The sequence below is a fragment of the Protopterus annectens genome, chromosome 2.part0 (genome assembly GCF_019279795.1).
Source record: "Protopterus annectens isolate FY-2018-M chromosome 2.part0, PAN1.0, whole genome shotgun sequence".
Classification (NCBI taxonomy): Eukaryota; Metazoa; Chordata; order Ceratodontiformes; family Protopteridae; genus Protopterus; species Protopterus annectens.
Genome location: NC_056728.1, coordinates 769,976,763 through 769,987,192, shown reverse-complemented (window position 1 = coordinate 769,987,192; position 10,430 = coordinate 769,976,763).

Genomic DNA, 10,430 nt, shown 5'->3' with positions numbered 1-10,430 from the left:
TGCAGAGTCTTGGTTCCCATGTATCAGCCAGATGGGAGCAGAGTGTATGTGGAACACACAAATATGATTAATTCACTGGACAGACCGCTGATTCCATACAGTCGAATGCCATGCCGTCGCCTAATGGGCAGCCATTCCCGATAGTGTAGTCATGTAGTCCGATGTGATAGGCATCACAAGGTGGGAACAGATTGTAAGAGGAACACACAAATATGAATGATTCACCGGACAGGCTGCTGATTCCGTACAGTCGAATGCCATGCCATCGCCTAATGGGCAGCCATTCCCGATACTGTAGTCAGGAGTGGCCTTAGATCAACTGGTGCCTTAGGCAGAGAGCACAACGGCATCCTCCACCACACCACCCAGTGCCCCATCCTGGTCTACCTACACCAAATAAATACTGGTAAAGTGCCCCCACTAAAGCAGAGCCCTAGGCGTCCGCTTAGTTGGCCTATGCCTAGGGCCGGCTATGACTATAGTCATGTAGTCCGATGTGATAGGCATCACTAGGTGGGAGCAGATTGTAAGAGGAACACACAAATATGAATGATTCACCGGACAGGCCGCTGATTCCGTACAGTCGAATGCCATGCTGTCACCTAATAGGCAGCCATTCCTGATACTGTATTCATGTATTCTGATGTAATAGGCATCACAAGGTGGGCGCACATTGTATGAGGTATACACAAATATGATTGTGTCACTGGACAGGCCGCTGATTCTGTACAGTCGAACGCAATGCCGTCGCGCAATGGGTGGCCAATCCCGATACTGTAGTCATGTAGTCCAATGTAATAGGCATCACAAGGTAATATTGTGGTCCTCGCTCACACCCAGGGGTGTGAGTGACAGATGCAAGCACCAATATCGGTGCATTAGCAAGTGCGGGATCGAGCGGGTGTAAGTGTGTTTGGCTACCAGTATGCGAGTATTGCACTGGTTAAGCAATGTAGAGGCTAACCGAGCATAAGAGGCTGTAACCAGAGGTCAGCAGTGCCTAACACCACGCAAACTCATGCACACTCGCTCCCAACTGCTTTAATGTGCCTTACTCCCTCCGTATCCAATGGGCTTGTTCTGCCCTGCAACCAACTAAACATCCTTCGCAAGGTTCGGAACCAGGACCCTGCGCACACAGCTAATGTGTATTACCAATACACCATGGCAGATATACAGACAACGGACAGTACCACAAACATATCATACAGCGCAGTCATTCAACAGTATAGGAAAGTATCCCATCATGTAGATGTACATGTGAGTGTTTATGTCAAGCATATAGGTACATACATATATAGAGATGTATCAGGAGCATACCATGTGGCAACAAAGCATTACAAACAAATGAAATGGGAAACACCAGTGATGCCTGTATTATGTAGTGGTGTTGCTCTATGTGATCACAAGACTCCCTCAGACAGACATGTGTCAGTCATACACGCAAATAGTTGTACTTTGGCCGTATACGTTACTCTATGCATGTAATGTACATTAACACAACAGTACCTGTCCAATCATTATGTGTGAACAGTACTCTTGCAATGTGCTGTGTGCAACATCATCATCATGATAAAGGTAAATGGGGTAACCATAGAGGGACCGGTAGTGTTTTGTGTACAATGGGGTCATCCTCCTCACGTGTACCTGGACCATGTAAGAGTGATGTGCATACCAGGATCGTGTGCCTGAGGGACAGGGGTGAGGATAACAGTAGTATGTTATGATGCATATTGCAAGGGTTTCATGTGTACAGTGGGCATGTGTGTGTAATGGGCAGCTATGTATAAGGCAGATGGTGTCCTAGGAGCAGAATGACCTTATGTGTCCATAGGTGAGGGTCAAATTTTGGGGAAGGAGTGTAGATATGGCCATGGAGGATAGGTAGGAGCACAGAAATGACAGCATACTGGGTTGGTATATGACACATGTGGGGGGGATACACCCTTGATGGGGATGGGTCTTCAGCATTCAAAAGCCCATGGGAACAGTGGGACGGAGGTCCCCAGCCATGGGCAACTGCCACTGCACCTACACAGCTGCAAAAGAGGCAGTGCTGGGGGCTGTCCAGGAGGGGCAGCATCACCCTGTAAATGTGACACTCTGCCATTGAACTGGCATATCTGGCTTCGTAACCCTTTAGGGAGCCACCAATGCAACACGTCCGGGACCACACAACAGCAGATATGTACCTGTCTGGTCCTACTCCCAAGGGGGACATGCTCCCTCATCAGTGGTGGTACCACCAGAAGGTGGTGCAGAGCCAACAGAGGTTAATGTCTATGGCTGGGCCCCAGATGTGCTAGTGCCCGGTGCCATGGTCAGTTGAAGTGGGACAGGAGGATCTGCCAGGACCTCCCAACCCATTCAGCCTATGGTGTTGCATTTTAAACCCACATATGGCTTAGTGATAGACAACAGCATATAGGATTACCTATGACAGTATGCATAGATTCACCAGCAACCCAACACAGCAGATGGTATACATTTGCAGAGGGAGCACAACACATGCATATATACCGCATGGCAACTGTACAATGTGTAGTAGACGTGTGACCGCAGCTATGGGAATCCCTCACAGTGTCAGTCATGCCACTGTCTCATGTGACACATGTCCAGTCAGGGATGCAATGGCAGTAACACATCCCCATCATCATGTACTGTCTGCAATCCTCACACCATGCTTCTGCTGTGCACAGATGTGTGTTCAGTGTGTAACACAAGAAACAAATGGTTGCACACACTGACCAGTTCACAGATGGCCCTACAGATGGGGGTCCCTCATGAACAGAGTACTGTCATGTCTGTATTATAACATGCAGAATAGCCATTACCACACACATGTTAAACAGGCAGTAGTCTCAATGCAGCATAGCTACACTTACATGCTGTAGTTATGTATGGCACATCACCCTCCTGTCATTAGGCTATTTCCCACTGTGGAAAATGATTGAGGTACATGCAGATATCATCTGTGATGCCATGTCAGAACACCACATCCAGGTACCACTCACAGTGACTGTCATGGCCAGATAATAACATGTTTCCCTAGATAATGTACTGTGTTTATCATGTAGATGGCTATGGGAACACTGTCACAGCTGTACCACATGCAATCAGCTAGAGGAGGACTGCAATAGGTGCAGAGGACATCACCTGACCATTTCCATCTCTTACAATACACATGCTGCTGCTGTGCAGGTGAACACCTTCACATCCACCAGATAGTGTGTGGGCGGACAGGCAATGTACACCAGGGAAGGGCTTGGAGACTTAACCATAAGCCTCAACTGCCACACATCGAATAGTACAGGGGCAAACCCCTGACTACTCATTACTATTACATGTGCATGACGTTACTACATGTGCCACAATGGTGACATGTTGCTGTGCTGTAAGAACATGTGTGTAGGTGAGTGAGTGCCATCTGCAACATATATAGTAGACATACATTAGATGTGGCACATGTCAGTCCACGTGAACGAATGCCATTTTCACCACAACCACACTCTAATGGACACGCAGTGACACCTTTGCCAGGGCCACAAATACACAATGTAACTACTTAGTTTGCCACACCGCAATAATGCACAGGACCACATGCACCACAGGGGATATCTGGAGGTTCTATGGGCAAGGGCGTGTGAAAGTGATTGACAACTGTTGGTATGCCAACGAGGTTTATACTGGGAGTGACTGCGGTTGGGAGCATCACAACCCACACACAGACACAGGGTGCCAGTACTGGCATGCAGGTATGCATTGCTCCATGGGTGTGTAGTGTTTGGCTGTGCAAGATGGCTGTACAAGGCTGGGTGAGGAGTAATCCTTGCCATTGCGTCACCCGATAATGGTGTGCAGTGCAGGGGTGTAGTGTCTGCAATGTCCCACACAGATGGGTACTGCATTATCTGGCCTGACATCCTGGTTACCAATGTGTAAGGCCATAGCTTTGCAATGCATGCCATGTCTGTGTTTGATAGTCCTTCACATGGACATTGCCTGGGATGTGCATGTCCCACAATACTGTACAGTGACATGTACAGGTGTACCTGGTTTGGCAGACACATGTAGTGTACACAGCCTGTTATACCCCGATATGCCAATACTGGCCTGGTGTGGCAAAACCTGCTTATAGTGAGCAGGTCAACCCTGCACCTATATGGATAGTATGATACAGGTATTCCGTGGTGTCAGTGGCATGGGTCCATACAGGGCACATGTGTACAGCATTGTCTGGCCTTAGTGGATCACATTTGATGGCACCACATATGTTGCAGGCATTCAGTGTGGAACATAGTGAAGGCACAATGTCCACATATATTTGCCTATTGTACCACTATACATGGGGCCATGTCCTCTGCAGGCCACTGCAGTCACACCATGCCTACTAGCTGTCCTCAATGTGCATGTTACTAGCAACATCGTGGCATATCCTAGGCAAGGTTTATGTGCATGTGCATGGCACATGGGTACGGGACATATACCGGGTACTAGTAGGGCTGCATACTTAGTTCACCAGCCCTTTTGCCAGATGTATGGGTATGGCTTGCCAACACTGTGCCGTGGCTGACTGACAGCTGTACTCCTCGTGAGGTGGCCAATGTGTCATAAGACAGATACTATACAGGAAAACTACAAAACCCACTCCCAAACATGTCCAATGGTAAGACAATCACAGCCACCTCTACACAGACTCTGACAAACAATTGCCATGTCTTGAATACAAACCCTACCATATCACACTGCAGCAACACACATTTAGGGCACTCGCTACGGCAAATACTACAAAGCACTGTACTTGTCTTATGCAGGCAGACACACACACTTGGCATGCCCTGGATTAGAACACCGACCTACCTACTTTACTACACTACAGCATTACGCAGTTTCAGAATGCACTACCGAGATTACTGGGACACAGTACTCCCAGAGGTGTATTTGTAGATGGGTGACATCACTGTCCTTGCTAATGGTGAGCATAAGAAACATATGGAGTGTGAGCAGTATAAAAGCATTACTCCATCCTCAGGTAAATGGGGACACACACACACACACACGGCAAGTGTGGGATTAGAACACTGACCTAACTACTTTATTACACTACAGCATTACACAGTTACAGAACACGCTACAGAGTTTACTGGGACACAGTACTCCCAGAGGTGTATTTGTAGATGGGTGACATCATCGGCCTTGCTAACGGTGGATATAAGAAATGTATGGAGTTTGAGCAGTATAAAAGCATTACTCAGTCCTCATGCAAATTGGGACACACACACAGCAAGTGTGGGATTAGAACACTGACCTAACTACTTTATTACACTACAGCATTATGCAGTTACAGAATACGCTACTGAGATTTCTGAGACACCGCACTCCCAGAGGTGTATTTGTAGATGGGTGACATCATCGACCTTGCTAACAGTGGGTATAAGAAATGTATGGAGTATGAGCAGTATAAATGCATTACTCAGTCCTCAGGCAAACGGACACACATGGCAAGTGTGGGACTAAAACACCGACCTATCTCTTTTTTACACTACAGCATTACACAGTTACAGAACACGCTACCGAGATTACTGGGACACAGCACTCCCAGGGGTGTATTTGTAGATGGGTGAAATCATCGGCCTTGCTAATGGTGGGTATAAGAAATGTATGGAGTGTGAGCAGTATAAAAGCATTACTCAGTCCTCAGGAAAATGGGGACACACACACACACACACACACACACACACACACATCTACTTTATTACACTACAGCATTACGCAGTTACAGAACGCGCTACCGAGATTACTAGGGTGCAGTACTCCCAGAGGTGTATTTGTAAATGGGTGACATCATCGGCCTTGCTAACAGTGGTTATAAGAAATGCATGGAGTGTGGGCAGTCTAAAAGCAATGTACAGTACACTGGCAAATGGGGACAGACATACACACACATGCCAGTGGCGGGTATGGAACACCTGCCTATTTACAGATTACTATTACAATACTACATACTTACGAATCATGCCACACAGGCTACACATGTCAAGGATGTCATTATGACCATCTGGGAATGCGGACATCAACAGGGATGCAGGCAGTTAAGATGTACATACCTGTGAACCTGTGTGTTTAAAGTAGGAATCCATCCTGACCTGGAGTATGCCCATCTGTGGAATGGACGACTGCTACCACTATACAGGGTTACAATGGCCATTCCCATACACAGAGGCACATAACCGACACAAGGTGTCACTGAGCATGCTCACACATTTAGTAGCACTATGTGTCCATCTACACAAGGATATACTGGGCATGCTCATACACTTAGTAGCACAGGGGGCATGCTCACACACTTAGTAGTACAGGGCTGGTCGGAATGCACTACTATGTGTCCATCTACACAAGGATATACTGGCATGGTCATAATCCTAGTAGCACAGGGCTGACTGGGATGCACTCTGATGCTAAACACGGAAGGCCACAGTGGCCATGCTATTACAGATAGACGTAAAGAACACATTGTAATGGGCTCTGGTGTTAGTAGTTGTCATTGTTAGCAGGAACACTGCTCTACATATATTTGACACCAGTCTTTTACACAATATCTGCTGTCATTCTGGTATGAAATGGCTGACAGTAGGCAGGCCTTTGTCACATATCACATGCATCCATGATTCAAGGGAGTGTAGATATTACCCAAGTCGCATCCGCCCACACAGTACCATTCCAAGGCAAATGTCCTAAACACAGGTTAATTCCCATACACCTACAGGACAACTGCATTGCTTTCTTACGCTAACCAGTGCTAGATGTGTAGCATCCATATTCACAGCTGGTCACTGTAGATCCAACAATGGGGAGTACTGACATCTGTGCAGTGAGGAACACCTGGCTGATGGCTCTGCAGTGCACAATAGCAGTGCCACCATATACCTCAGAACCTAGCACTACCACCATATACCTCAGAACCAGACATGTGGGCCATAACACAGGTACAAACCACTCCAGGTGGTGTACCACATACATAAAGGCCACTCACATGTATTGACCGGTCCCCCCACGAAAGGCATCACAGATGAGCCATGTGCAAGACACAGTGTCACGTGCTGCATTCTAGGATGTAAACCTCAGACACCACCATGCCCTCAGACCACCAACACGCATCCATACATGTTGTATGACATAGAAGAGTACACCACCATGTGACCCTTGACCTGTGTACTGTACTAAGCTCTACATCAACTGTAGAGAGTACAGATGTACTGACACAGTTACATCATGTGTTATGCAATGCAATGATACCACTGTCTGTGACCAGGTCAGCTGAACATATCCCAGGGTCCCTCGGTACTTTCCACCATTAGCAGATGACTGTTGCTGTACACCAGTACACACCCTCATGTATGGATATGAAATACTTATACCTGTCCTGGGTATTTACATGCCACACACACACACACACGCACACACACACACACAACATACCTGTAAATAGCATAGCTGTTGTTGTCCTTTGTGCAAACTAGTGGCTACAGCCATTACACACATGCACAAGGAATGTAGGTCCATGGCTGCTGAATGCTAACAGTACATAAGGTGTGATATCAATGTTGACAGAGGTAACATCCCCTCTGTACTGGTCACCCATTATATCATACAACAGTCCATGTGTCATGTATGTCATTACACATATCCACCAATTGCAATGCCTACAAACATGCCCAAATGTCAGGATTGTAGGACCTACACACCTGTACACGTAGTGTTGTGCATTCAGATAACATGCATGTGCAGTTGCTGATGTATGCAGGTGACGTGTATCCTAGTACATCATACAGTTGCAATGCAGCCTCAACATTGCCAACTGTATATGGTGATATGCTGAATGTACAGAAATATGTACCTCAGGTATGGACAGATGTGTGGAAATAACTAAGTAGTGGGGCATCTTTGCAGATGGATGTTTGCTGTGGACAGCTCACAGGTGTGTCACAAGCAGTCCTACAATACCCGGTGTAACCGGTAAGCAATGGTTTCATTAAGTGAAGGACATAACACACAACTTAGACAGTGGTCAGGATGACAGTGAATGTAAATCACTTGACACCTGTTAATAGTTATGACGTCCCTAGTGCATATATCATCACTGTTGCCACAGGAAGCGTCAGTACAGTTTGTAAAGCGTGCAATACTGCTGTATGTCTGACATACATAACATGAGCTAGGCAGGTCTGAGATTCACAGTACTGCCATGTGTGATTGCGTGTGTGTGTCCATATATGTCACGTATTGTGGGGAATACATCTCAGTTGCTACTCACTCTCCTGTACACTAGTGTACACATCTGTACAGACTGCAATGTAGAAAGCAGGACATAGGCAGGGGCGTGTATCTCACAAATGCAAGGTATCTGTATGTGCATGACATAGTTGTATTAATTACTGAATGCCACAGTGTGTGTATGTAGGGCTGACTGGTCCCTGGGGTGAGGATGTATGTTACCATACTGAACTGATAAGACCCCTCCCACCATCCAGGTGATGCATTCTACTATCCGTGTTGATGTCCCCGATCTTAGGCCATACTGACTACCTGTACATGTGTATTCTCTGTGGCACGTCATGTAGGTGCACAGTACTGTAATGATGATTTGCATATAGGCAGGGGTCCTCATCCCACCAGTAACAAATGTGTACGAGTGTGTGTTACTGTGTCGGTGAATCCATGAGTGTGTGGGTGTGTTACTGTGTCACTGAATACATGTGTGTCAATACCTGAGTGTATGGGTGCAGTTGTGTGTTGGCATCCTGTCATGGGAACGTGTATTACTGATTCCCAATGAGGCATCACACTTTCCACTGGCCTCTACCCTTATAATCAGCTAGACCACTCTCTTACCTCACCAGTCCATGTAACTGTACCTGTGATGTCACCCTTTATGGATGTCATGTCTGTGGTCACAGTAGCTTAATACGCAGCTTTCATGCTCTTGGAACGGTAGACATGTTTGTAATGTGGGACATTCTCACTGGTATGTGGCAGCTACACAGTGCATGCTGGTATATTCATACATACCTGTGAGTAGTCCACATTGACATATGGGACACTAACTGCAAACACTGACATCCACCGGTGCGTGCAATTAGACCTGAAGGAGGCCAGCAGAACATCATGACCAACATGCAGTTACTGTTGTTACACAAGACACATACTGTTAACAGTATTGTACACCAGTACTACATAGTATATCTCCTGCCTGTCAACAGTCCTCAACAGTTGTAAACTACACTTATCTTCTTAGTCTGTTCACCCTGTGCATCAGACCATATGAGCATGTCCCTGCACCGATGGTGTGGATGTCAGGGATGCGGCACAGGCATCATCATATGCACAGGGTGTTAATGTTTGCCAGAGGCCTAGGCTGCACCATTGGATGACATCATGTGTGTGAGTTTGGGCCTTTGATCTAATTGGGTGTGTGTGGATGTTATGCATGTGTGTGTTGCGGTGCCCTACATATGTTTCCAGTGTGTGCGTGTATGTATGCACACAGTTCTGCCATGTGTCTGGCCTACACAGGGATATTATTGACAGCTGCAGACTGTACAGGTGAGGTTTTACAGTTCACGGTGTCCGGCCATGGACATGTGATCTGTGCCTGCCAGGGGTTGCACGGGCACTACCAGGCAGAGGTGCAGATTGGGTACTGTCTGATGTCACTTGTCCACTGAAACCGTGTCCCTGTTGGGACCATCCTGGGCCACATGCACATGGCCTGCTGTGTCATGGTGTGGACAGCACAGCACCAGATGCACTGCTGTTGCTACCACCACAATGGGAGTGGACATGTGAGGTAGCTCGTACACGTAGACTTGACACAGGTGATGTAGCAGGCCTACGTCCACGTGCCCGATGCCTCACTCCTACCAGATGTTCCAACACAGACAGCTCATGCTCGCAGATTGTCATGCCATGGTCAAGGACTCCAACCATGTCACTCAACTGTCTATCCAAAACTTCAGAAATCTGCTGTTGAGCATTTACCATTGCCTGGATGTTGTTGTTTAAAGAATGGACAGCAGCCCTCTGTAGCCTCTGTTCTGCTCTGTTGCACCATTCAGCACATGCCTGTGCTTCCATTACAGCCTGAAATATGCATCTGGTGACACCAGCTGCTGTGCTCTGTCGTGCAGGAGTATGTTGGCCAGAGGTCCTCCTATGAGCAGCACCGGTCATGTGCCTGTGTGGGGCACCACCAGTCATTTGGCTGACACCATGGTGTGCAGGCACACCTTCCATAGCCCCCACACTTTTCTGTTCCAAGCTACCACGCACCAAATGTCCTTCCTCCATGGCCACTGGTGATGGGGTATGAGCAGATATGGGATTTGTGTGCGTGGATGAGGGGGATATAGATGGAATGACAACCAATGGCA